This window comes from Oryzias latipes, chromosome 1 (assembly GCF_053564925.1).
Source record: "Oryzias latipes strain Hd-rR chromosome 1, Olatipes_Hd-rR_3.1".
Classification (NCBI taxonomy): domain Eukaryota; kingdom Metazoa; phylum Chordata; class Actinopteri; order Beloniformes; family Adrianichthyidae; genus Oryzias; species Oryzias latipes.
Genome location: NC_136237.1, coordinates 4,753,328 through 4,766,165, shown reverse-complemented (window position 1 = coordinate 4,766,165; position 12,838 = coordinate 4,753,328). Strand labels below are relative to the sequence as shown.

Here is a 12,838-nt window from a genome sequence, read left to right as displayed (position 1 = left end):
AAATGCAAGAGTGTATATGCAAGATACAAGCACAGACTAGAACATGCAGACAAACAAACATGCAGGATGTGGCACACAGCCGCGGCATCTCGGCCAAACATCTGTTGCCACATGTATTATTTCAGCAGAACCCCAGTTTGCCATTGAGATGCGTGCATTGCCAGCTGGACTCCCACTTTTGCCAGCCTCACATCTGCACAGTGTCTGTTCAGAGGACAGCCTGTGTCTCTGCATGTGTTTAACATGCACACTCACATGTGCACACCCACACACACACAAGAAACATCTGTTACTTTTCTTATCATACACCTAGTTCCTGTCTATGAACTAGAGACTCTGGAGGTATGGTACAACACATCAGTACCATTCCATATGCTGAACATATTTCATTTCCATTTTCACCCTCAGATTTGAGTTTTCAGTAAATAATCACTCATAATCAAATTATTGCATGAACATCTTTCAGGTTTTTCTTTTTTAATTGGGTTGTTATACCAAATTTGAAGATAAATGAAATAACCAATATATGTACTTGTTCTTTAAATGTAAGATACTTTAGCTTACAAAATGGCACAATATAAATATTTTTTTTCAATGGATGACTGGCATGAGCCTTAAATATATATATATATATATATATATATATATATATATATATATATATATGACTGAAAAATGTCTTGTGCATTCATGCATACGTTTTTAGGAAATTAGCATAATTTAATATAATTTAAAAAACATCAGCAGGTTCTGGTGTTGCTTCTTCTCCAAAACATTTTTATTTAAACATCAGGTAAAAGGGCACAGTCTGGTTAAAATAAAATGAAATGAAACGTATGCATACACAGGAGAGGATAGTACCGTATTTTCCGGACTATAAGTCGCACCGGAGTATAAGTCGCACCAGCCCAAAAATGCATTATAAAGTAGAAAAAAACACAGATAAGTCGCACTGGACTATAAGTCGCATTTTAACTTTCACAACCTTATATGACACAATCATAGCAGACTGTTTATCTAATAATTTCACAGTATTTTTTTCTCAAACTTATTTATTTATTCTTTTCATGAAGCATCATTAGCCAACTAATACTCTGTTTTCATCCTGTATTTGTAGAAACAGTTGTCATTTTTATTGCATTTCTGAATCTATGAAATCATTGGAAAATAGAATATTATGTTTTTAGCCTTCAAGATCTTACTGTAAAAAAAAGTTTGCTGATTCTCTGAGTCACTTAACATACCTCATACATCAAATTGACCCAGGAACATCATCTCTGTTCCTCACAAATGAACATAACAGGAGGGTTAACAATATATTTATTTCAATTTATTTCTAATATAAGTCGCTGCGAAGTATAAGTCGCACCCCTTGCCAAACTATGAAAAAAAGGGCGACTTATAGTCCGGAAAATACGGTATATCGTTTCTCTACACAGTAAGTAGGCAGCTGGAGAAACTGAACAGGAACAAAGCTGCAGGTCCAGACGGTGTTAGCCCCCAAGTTCTGAAGACGTGTAGATCAGATTTGTGCGATTCTGCGGCACTTCTTCAACCTAAACTAGAAGAAGGTTCACATGTTGACACATGGAGGACACCCTGCCCAGAAATGTTATGCACCTGATCTTCACATAAATCTGTTGCCCTAACATCACATGTCCTGAAATAGTCTTTTAAAATCTCAAATTGCTTCACTTAAGAAAGCAAACAAGCCCATTTCAAAACCTGCTGTGGTTTCATGCAGGCAACACTGTCAGGGTCATGTTTTTGGATTTTCCCTGTGCGTTGAACACTGTTCCGCCTGTTTTACTGGGTAATAAATTCCAGAAGACTCAGATGGATGCCTCCTCAATCACCGGGATTAAGGTCTGCATGACCTTAAAGATTAAGGGCTACCTGAGAGACGTAAGGGTGGCACAGGCTGGACTTGAGACGCAGCAGTCATGTTGTTTTCAAGAAGGGTCGGTACAGCTTGAGGAAGCTTAAGTGCTTCATCTTGGCAGCAAAATGTTCCACGATTTCTGTAGATCTGTTGTGAAAAGTGCAAACACATCTGCAGACCTCCATAACTGGAAAAAGCTACCCCATAGGAAAAATCTGTTGCTCATATGTTGCTTGATCTCGTCTCTTGAGATCAGTTTGAGCGTCTCATATTCGTATCATTCTGTGATCATTTGCTTCTTAACTCTTGCTCCTAAGGGTCCCTTAGGAGCAAGAGTTAAGCTATAATGAGAAAAGACATCACTGAGACAAATGAGGTTGAGTTGAGATAACGGTTTGAGCAATAATTAAGAAGTGGGAGAGACGAACCTAAGACGCTCATGAGACAAATCTGAGAAGAATGAGTCCTAAAAGAGATCTCATCATTGTCTGTCTGATGTCTCTTTCATGTCTTAATCATTTCTCTTGAATGTCTTACCAAAGCCGTTAATGAGAATTATATTTGAGATATATTTGAGAAAGAAAAGAGAATTTAGTTTTATAGCAGTGGTCGCCAATCCTGGTCCTCAAGGGCCACCATCCTGTAGGGTTTAGATGTTTCTTTGCTCCCCAGATGTGAATCAACAGGTGATTAACCACCTCCTGCAGAACTTGAGGAGGCAATTCAACCACTGCAGCAGATCTGTTGGAGCAGGAAAACAGCTAAAACATCAAGGACAGTGACCTTCAAGGACCAGGATGGGAGACCACTGATATACAGTAACAGTAAAAACAATACTAGAAATGTAAATGCTTTACACTTTATTTGGGCAGCACCATCATCAGTACAGCATTTGAATTGTGGTAGCAGTATTAGGCACATTTTAAAATATTAAATACATTAAGTACATGAACCGTGGCATACTCAATCTGGTTGACATGCTGGTCATGAATACTTCCAGATTTTAAACAAGACACTGAAAAAAAACATTATAAAAACATAAACATAAAAACATTCTCTGAAACTTGCAGACTATCAAATCCATGAACCAACTTGAGAACCAAATTAAGATAAAAAATAAGAAAAAAGATGGAAGAGAAACCAGTCCGGATACTGTAGATCATAGCAGTGGCCTTAGAACCTGCTCTGCCCTACATTTGTTGACAACGGCTTTCTTGAGCTTGGCCTCTTCAATTTGTTCCCAACCAGGTAGAGTGGCACATCTCAGGACATCAGCTGTAAGACAAGAACATTAAAATCTGGCATGAGTAAATTGATAATAGACTGCACATAACAAACAAAGATAACACTTCAAGCTAGAAGCAAATTGTAGTTTTATAAAAGCAGCTGCATAATGCTACCATAAGATTATGTTTCTGTCATCCCTAAAAGCAGCCACACGTCGCTTGAGAGGACATCTGTTTTAGTTAAAAGAATTGAAATGCAGCATACTATGGGCATTAACTATTTAACAAATAAGGTTCAAATCTGTTTCATTTCATTTTTCATGATACAGTCCAGATCAAACATTTAAGAAATGATCAAAAGTCTCATTTTGCATGGTTGGCTCTTAACAAGGGAAAAATAATACCCATGTCTTAATTGGGAAGCTGAGGGCTGATCGTGTCAGACGGCAAACTGTGGAATAAGATATTTCAACGAATAAATATTATGCTATGATTAAGAATTTTGTGGTCAATATTTTTTTGGATTGTTCAGAATATTTCCATTAGTTTTTTAAATGAGAGCACTTTGGCCTAGGTCTTTGTTCTGTTTGAGACTGAAGAATTATCCCTTAGTGGTACAAAAGTAAAGATTGGAAAAAAGTCTGTTACACTAAGAAAACTTCATAAAGCCACCCTTTAAATTGTATTTTATTTCTTTTAATGTGACACAATCTTGCTATTTAAATCAAATTACCCCAAAATAAGGATTTTCAAAGCTAAATTTTAGGTTAGCCAGGGCTGCTCATTCCTGGTCCTTGGGATCTATCACCCTGCCTGTTTTCCAGATCTCCAAGCCCTGCTAGCTGTTGATCAGCTCAATCAGATGTCTCCACATTCTGACTGGATGTACACACCTGGTCCAGGTAATCAGCAGCAAGCAATTCAGGGAGAGTTGGAAAACAGGCAGGCTGGTAGATCTCAAGGACCAGAGATGAGCAGCCCAGAGTTAGATTAATACAATATTAATAAGAATAATTAACTGCAGGTCATGATTAACTAACCACACCCAAAAATCAATCGCATGACAGCACTGATAAATATGTACCTTTGCAGAAACTCCAGGGTTGAAGCCAGATCAGTTGGATAATGACTGTTAAAGCAGAAGTAGCTTCTGAACATCAGGCACAGTGCTGCAATGTTGTTGTGTACGATGGAGCGGTTCCAACTGAGCATGAACCTCCTTGGGGAAAAGAAAGACTGTCCTAAAGACAGAACAATGGATAAAGTAAACATGTCACTCATGTACAGTGTACAAAGACAAAACCTTTAGAATAATTTAACATTTGAAACTTTACTTACCACATAAATAACAGTTGGAGTCAACGGCACCTGCTGCAGCTGGACCTCGTCTGCATCTTCTACAAGAACATGGCATCCTCCTCATTAAAGTAGCAGAGCAGAAGAAAGAGCATCTCTTTAACATCTCATCTCTTCTGAGCAGCCACTCTGCTCTCCCCGCATCATCTGCAGCCTTTTAGAGTTTGGAAAAACGTCTTGCTTTCATCATTTCTGCAACAAGAGTGCAAACCATTTCCTTCCTTAGTCTTGGGCCAGGTCTCTTTCCAAAGACTGCACAAATTCCTCAGAAAACTTACTCCATGGAATTTCAAAGCAGTCCTCCCAGTCAATGTATGTACAGTCCTTGGCTTCTGGAAGATGTGGATGACGAACTCCTCGGTGACTATAACAAAAGTGATGATGATTGTGTTGGTGAGGTCTCAACAGATGATGATGTGCTGTTCTCTGGTGTTTGGTCTGCAACAAAAAACAAACAGTATAAGTGTATTAAGTTTACACTGTACTGTCAGTGTGTTACCCATTCATATTCATATCCACTTCCGTGCATTACAAAAACTCATTTGTAATGTTTGAGGCTCACATTTCAATTTCCAGAAAGCAAGACGTTTCCGGGCTTGAACAGGTCTCAAAGCTGGCAGCAAGTCAGCCTCTTCTATGAATCGTAGATCCTCATACAACTCCATTTATTCCAATGGACTGCAAGTGTTCTTCCAGGATGTCGTGTGGCTCTGGTAGGACCTCCATAATGGCAGTGTGGAGGAACATGGGTTCTGATTCACTCATTTTCACGTGTAGAATTTATATCACCTTGAATCAGAGAGGGGAAAAAAAAACATGATGTACACACATTTTATACAGCACAAAGTAAGATCTGGAAAGGTTTTTTAATATTATTTATGATTCACTAAAATCCTCGTACATATCAGTGTTGACATTTGTTGGCTTAGCTACATCTGTGCTCTCTAAACATCTCCACCACTGACAGAGGGCTGAGAACATGTTTTCCTATACAGTACATACTTAAATTTTCAGATTATGCTTTCTAGACATGTGAGCAGTTAATGATGACTTTACTTTAAACACATGTCCATAACCAGTTTCAAAAGATGACATGACAGGCCAAACGTCTGCAAGATGATCTTTTAAACAAGATAAAAGCTTTTTACAGCGTAAAAATTGAACATACAGTGAAACTGCACATTTTGAAGTTTGCAATAATGGAAATGGTCTGTCTGTGGTGTCGTCAAACTGTGAATGGGACGAACCCTGCAGACCCTTAACTGAAGAGCAAAATGTCTTCCAACAGTTACTTAGCACTCACGCGTTTGGAAAAATATCGAGGCTCATTCTGTAAACTCTGCACTGCAAATAACTCTTCAATGTCTCTATTTTTTATTACAAAAAGCACAAGTAAACCTTTGTAAAATGTAATAAGTACTTATACAGCCAAAGCCACCGCGAGTAGCCCAGACGTCTGCAGTACTGGCGGAGCTAGCTTAAGCTTTAGCATTCAACTGAGTTCAGAGTTGGAGGAAATAAATCGCAAACTTACCGTGCAAACTTCAAAGATTTTACTTGAATCTTTTCCAGACAAGCAAAAAAAATGTTGGAGATTCATCCCACGGATTGTTAAAACGCAGAAAAAATACGACAAGCGCTCGTCAAAAGTCTCTCATTCTCTGCACTTCTCCCGCTTGCAGATTCCGGCCCGTTGGTGACGTCAACCACAGACTTTTCCCTCCCACTGTGATCAACCAATCAGAAATCTGTGTCAAGTGAGGCTGTGATACAGTTTAAAATTCAAATCGGGTTCCTCCAGGCTTCTGTTTGTTCAATATGATGCAGACTAAAATCAAGAAAACAGAAAATATTTTCAGCTTGTAAGGCTGCATGAAGGGGGATTTTTAAAGACAAAGATAAAGTAACTCAAACTGAACCCCATAAATCTGTACCGTCCTAAAGTTGATTTATTTATTTAATTATTTTTATTTGTGTATTTTATTTGTTTGTTTCAAATGTAAAATCTATTTTTTGTTCACTTTAAGGTGATCCAAATATGATCCTAAATGTCCTTTATTTAGTTCAGACATCAATGTGTTAAATGTTTTATACCCACCAACATATAAGTGTGCCTATATGCACTTGTGCGTGTATGCATGTGTGCCAGTGCATGCGTGTGTTTGTGTTTAACTAAACCTAGCATCATTAACCCAACATACATTCTTGTTCATTTATGTTTATCTAAGCAGTAAAAAAAAAAGTTTATTAAATCGACACTGCAACGTTGTCTTGAAATTTCATGTTTTTTAAAAAGTTTCAAAAATATGTCTTTTGAGGACATGACCGTCTTAATTATTTAACTTTTTTTTCTTGAAATTGTAATTAAGTTATATAAATATGTAAGCAATAAACAACTTTTTTAAGTTGAACATAAATAAAAAAAAATATTATTTTCTCGAGATGAACTGTAATGGTGTCATCATGAGACTCATTTTAGGGCTTGTACTACTCTCATTTTTCTTTTTGCTGAGACAATAAAAAAATAGGCTAAAACAAGATCTAAATTATTGAGCAACGAGAGACAGAACCATTCATGTCTTTCACTGAGACGTGACTGAGATAGGGATTTGAAGTAAGGATATCAAATTGAGACATACTTGAGCGCAACATAATATGGCTCATTTTTCTCTCAATTGAGATCTGGAGAAGAGACAGTTGTGAGAGAATTTTGAGATCTCAAACAGTGCTCACTGTGAGACTTATTTCTCAGGAGAAATGTTTGAGAAGAATGAGAAAAGCAGTTTAGTCTCAAACAGTTCTCATTTATGTCTAGGAGACGTAAATGTGACAGAAACGAGATCTCATCTTCAGTTTTGCTTTGCTATGGGACATTTGTCAAGATGCTTTTTTTCTACATGTGACTCAAATTGTTTAGTAAATTTACATCATAAAATACATCTTAGGGCATAAATTCTGTCTAAATCACAGCCAACACTCCAATGGGAGTCATGTAGTCAGGGATCTCTGATCAGAATTTTTGATCCCACTCCCATTGCGAATCATTTGATCTTGTGTATTTGCCGATACTGAATTTCCAATCCGATACTTTTGTAAAACATCTTAAAAAATGAAATAAAAGATCCAGGATGGTCCCTTTTCACATTTAACACTTTAACAGAGCACTTCTGTAAAGTATCTTGAACAATTAAGTAAAATTAATGCAACTATTAACTAGAAATAATTATTAACTATTAACTGGTAAAAATTGATGATAATTAGTTTTGTGAGAAAGTTTGGTGACCGTAGGTTTAGTAACTTCAGGTCTCTTGGTCTTTTATTGGGTAACCCTTGTGCTATCCTAGGCACTTTAACATTGGGAGTTGGGTCATCTAAACCCACTAGACAGTGCTCTGAACCTTTTTTCTTCAATGATTTGTGATCTTCACTGGTGTCCATGGATTACATGAAATCTTTCCACCAGGAGAGAGCCTTTATCTTTAATAATAAACAAAACTCTGATCATTTCTCTACTGAAAAGCCCTTGTAGGTTGTTGTTTGCATTGAGACAAACCAATAGACTTGCTGTGAATATCTTCCCAAATCTACCGAACTGTTGCCTTATTCTGCAGTGTTTCATGGCAATAAAATGTCGTGAACTGTTCGTGATACGAGGACTACCAAGGCATTTTTTGAAACTATAATCTTGGAGTATACACTACTGATCAAAATAATAACAGGATAAATATCCGATGTCTGATCGGGACGCACAATCCAAAACCAATCAGGTCTGAAACAACATGATGTGACCTGATTTCTGATGACATGATTAGATCTGGACATCCCTAGTTCTGACCAAAGCAAGGGCTAAATACCTAGTTATCTCAGAATAATTGCAAAAGCTCACAAATAGTTAGAAACGTAGATAAACAGATGTACATTTTCCATTTGAATCACACTGAACGACCATCTTAGAACACTCAAACTCTCATAATGTCAGATTCTGATGAACAAAATATACATTTAGCAGAGTTTAAGCTCTGACTGAGTCATCTACACCTCTATCACTGTTCTTTAGATGAGACTCGTTCAACAAAAACGAGAGTACTGCGACACAATTCAGGAAACTAAGACAAATGGTTCATAACATCTACTCCAAAAGCTGTTAGGAATTTGTCTGAAGCTGCATGTGAACTATTGCTTTCTGTGCATTGATGCCATCTGAATTACAAACTGAAACAAAAAACCTCATTGTAATCCTCATACAACTAATTGGTTTGTTTACAGGGTTTTGAGTCAATGATTTGTATGGATGACCTATTTGACATGACAGCCACTACTTGCTTTTCTCTCATCGCCTTATTTTGGAGCAATTTTATTTTTATGACAGACATCCAAAGCAACAGTTCAATGATGACTCATTAATGAAGAATTTGGTAAATAATGTGTGAAAACAGGCAGATTTTTTGTCAAAGAAAAGATTTTGCATGTTACCGTTTTAGTCTTTTTAATGGTAGGGGAAGTAAGTGTCTGTGCAGAATGTTTGCTTGTTTAGTAATATATTTTGTTATGCATGCTTTTACAGATATTACTCCAATGTTTTTTCTTTCTTTTTTTTAAGCTGCATAGTAAATGAGGCAAGATATTGATTTAAATGAAAAGTGCATGACTTGATCGATTGGCTCTAGACGATCTCTGTTAGATTGGATCAGTGTTTTCAAAGATATAAGTATTGATTTCATTTTTTCCGCATTCATATCTTTCAGTTCATCCAAAGGCTCGATTTCATTTTAATTGTGCTTTCAGGTGATGGCATCTGTGGTAAACTGCACAGTGATATGTAGTGCATTCTTCTCTCAGTGAATTTGTTTTTTTTTCAAGAACCCTTTGAGACCTAACAACTGGATTTTGTTACACACACAAGCGCACACACACACACACACACACATAAATATATATATATTTTTTATATTTTTTATATTTTTTTTCTTCTAACAGTTTGTTGTTTTTGGGCAGTCATTTTTTTGTCATTTGTAGAAACAGATTAAAAAAAACATTAAAAAATAAGCAGAGCTACTATGCTCAAATAAAAAGAAAGGAAGCCAGTCAAAAATGCAAATACAAAAATGAAGATTATAAGTAATATTGATATTTAATATTTGTATGATCGTTACAAAGGCATAAATGCACAATTGCTAGGTAATCATAGTCAACTTCTGAGTGGGAGTTCATTGGGAGATTGATAAATACGTCTAACAAAATGGCTGATTCTTAAAAATTGGACATTAAAGATTGATTTGAGGTTAAAATGAAAGCAGAAAAAAGTCTCTCTTTAAATCCATCTTGTGAGCTTATTGAACACTGGAACAGAAAAAGCTGCCAAACATAGAGAGAAAGTGACTGAAGCAAAAAAAAAAACAAAAAAAAAAAAAAACTGAGATATACAGATGGTATTAGGCCACATTAAAGAAGATTAGAGCAAGCAATCAAGCATTGGTTGCCATGACAACACCAAACCTAAACTGCTATTAAGTGGAGCTTGGTGGCTGTAGCCAAGGTTAAGGTTGTACAATGAGGGTAAGCTTGATGTTTTCAACCAACAGCCCTCCCAGCCCCCACCCCGGCTGCACTCTGTCTGTAATTTGGGATCTGCATCCTGAATAATCTTTGTTCTATTAATGTATTTAAGGTTCTTCCGCTGATTTATGGCAGCATGGGGTGAGGACAACAAAAGGGTCATGCAAAGAGCAAAGCTGAAGCGCATTTGTTCACGAACCTATATGTTTCCTTCACTCAAATGGTAGTCAATACTGATTTCTCCCTTAATAAAATGTGGCTTGTCTTTTTGTAGAAGAAAAAAAAACAAAAATTAAAAAAGAGATAGAAAACAGAAAGAGAAGAACAACAAAAGGCTTAACTGAACCTCATGACATGAGGAACACCATCAGATCAGAGGGAAGAAAAAAAGCAATACGACACAGTTGTGCTTGTATTTGATTCAGAACAGTAAAGATTAAGGTTTTGTTGTATTTTTCTGTGGCGTCTATATCTTTCTATCCACTCATGTGTGGGTGTGTTGTTTTTTTACATTGTTTGTTTATTGTAAATAAACTACAGTCTAGACAACAGTTTTTGTGAGGATTCTTGACCGTTTTCTATGTTAGAAATTATGAAATTATCTTTTGGAAGACGTCAAATGGAACTTGCACTATTTTGAAATAGTGATCTACTGTAATGTGAACTAAATGGGGTTTTGTTTGGTGTATTTTCAACATATTTTATTAAAAGTTGTTGGACCTCAAAATGATGTTATCTTGAAAGCAGCATTTATGGGACAAAAAAAATACAGTAGAGGGGCCAGTGGAGGTGGTTCGGATAACTGGTCTGCATGTCTCTTGGACGCCTCCCCTCGCAGGTGTTCCTGGCGTGTCCCACTAGGCGGAGGCCCCGGGGAAGTCCCAGGACACACTGGGGAGACTACATCTATTGGCTGGCCTGGGAACGCCTCGGGGTTCCCCGAATGGAGCTGGGGGAAGCGGCTGGAGAGAGGGAAGTCTGGGCAACTTTGCTTAGACTGCTGCCTCGCGACCCAGTCCCAGGTGAGTGGAAGAAGATGTATGGATGGAAAAATTACAGTAAAAACAATGTGAGAGATACATACATCACTGCTGTTTACAGCTTTGCTCAAACATTTCTGTGGATTTTTTTCTCTGAATGTCGCCAGTACCAAAGAATGGGAGCATTTGAAACCCTGTTCCTGCTCTGATTGTAGCACTGTACCAGTTTAGCTTTCTTTTTTGGCTTTGTATTGATGTTTTTCTGTACTCATTCTGGGTTTTCTGGTTCCAAACATCCATCCATCCATTTCCTATACCTGCTTTGTTCTGGTAAGGGTCATAGAGTTTCCAAAGCCCACAAAGCTTCTACTGGGCGAAGGCGGTGTTATTTCCAAACCTCTTAGTGTTAATTGTTTTTGAATTGGAAATAGAGGCTATTCTTGTAGGATAAAGGATTTAATTCAAGTGCCAGTTTTACGTCTCAGTAAATTTCCCCCTAAGATCGTGAACCGTACACCTTCACTGACTGTTATTTGTGAAGTTCAAAACAGAACAAACTAAAGAGAGCACATCATCCAGACAGAGATAAACATAATTAAATTGTGTCACAGTTGTTTTAAAATTCTTGCCATCTTGATTAGTATTAGAAGAGGAGCCTTACGAAGCAAAGCTCAGAAGGAGACCTGCACACAAAAGCTTTTAGGAATCATGGTTATCATTATTTTCAGTCTCATTTAAATTTAGAAAATAGTTTTGTGAATATTTAATGTGTTGTGTTGTGACCCTTCTGGGCCACCGTAAATATTTATCAGTGAAAGTACAGTATATGTCGTAGGTGCTGAAGACTTTAAATGTTCAGTGACTCACTAAAATTCTTGAATAAAAATCCAAAAAAGTAAAATACATTCAGCATGAGCTGGTGGACCTTGTTTTTTGGAGAACCAAGCTCTTTGTGAAACACGATATTCGGTGTGTTTTAGTGCACATTTATTCCCCACCGGGATGCTGACTATTATGCACTGGACATTTTATGAGAACGAGAGAAGGAGGGCTTCAATCCTTCCTGACAGGATGAGGTAAATGCGTGTTGACAGAGCTGTGCCACAACCTGCTCAACAACCACACACCACGTAGAGTGGAGCCGAAAAAGCTGTTCGCACTTTTGGTCTTCAGTTTATGATTCAACATTTTCCAATGTGCCAGCAACAGTTTTTTAAAAAGTCTGTTTACCAGGGGTTTCAGCTATTATTTTATTTCATATTTAGACATTTAAGTCTGCATGAAACAATTCGTATTTGCAATACATTGAGACATTTCATTTACAAATTACTTTAATAAATGAAGAGAATTACAAATGAATTACAAATGTCATAAGATCAGTCTGTGTCCCCCATGTGAGACTCAATGATCTGAACTAATTGCAAAATACCAAAAATAATTAATCATGAACCGAAGACTACAACTTTATTATGTCCAAAAAGTATGTCTAGAACATTTGTAAAAGCTTTTCCACAAAGATGCCATAAAGTCATCACCAACTGTTTGCTGCTCCTATTGTGTTATTGGTTTCTCAACATGTAAACTGTTTTTCTTGTCATCTTTTACAAATAAGTGTCAACACCACTTATCCAGAAGGCTGTGTTGGCTCCTGAATATTGTTTTGGGAACATTCATTTTCCACCCAGGTCCCTGTGCACTCTGACAGGGGTTTTAACACAGAGAAATGAAAAGAGATGGATAATGTTCTCTTAACATATGCACCAGGCCCTGTCCATCTGCACGATGGGCCCCACAGTGGCACTAATTTCCTTCTGCCCTCCCCTCACAGCCCATAAAAC

At 37.2% G+C, this 12,838-nt stretch overlaps 1 long non-coding RNA gene across 1 annotated transcript; it reads right to left on the bottom strand.

Annotated features, from left to right (window-relative positions):
• Positions 1-2,727: 2,727 nt before the first annotated feature.
• LOC111948324 (uncharacterized) lies at positions 2,728-6,533 on the bottom strand. The gene is made up of 6 exons (XR_013657086.1): positions 5,999-6,533; positions 5,027-5,253; positions 4,743-4,902; positions 4,447-4,656; positions 4,193-4,349; positions 2,728-3,157 (listed from the first exon to the last, which is right to left on the bottom strand). It is a non-coding gene; the product is annotated as an uncharacterized LOC111948324 (long non-coding RNA).
• Between the last annotated feature and the right edge of the window lie 6,305 nt (positions 6,534-12,838).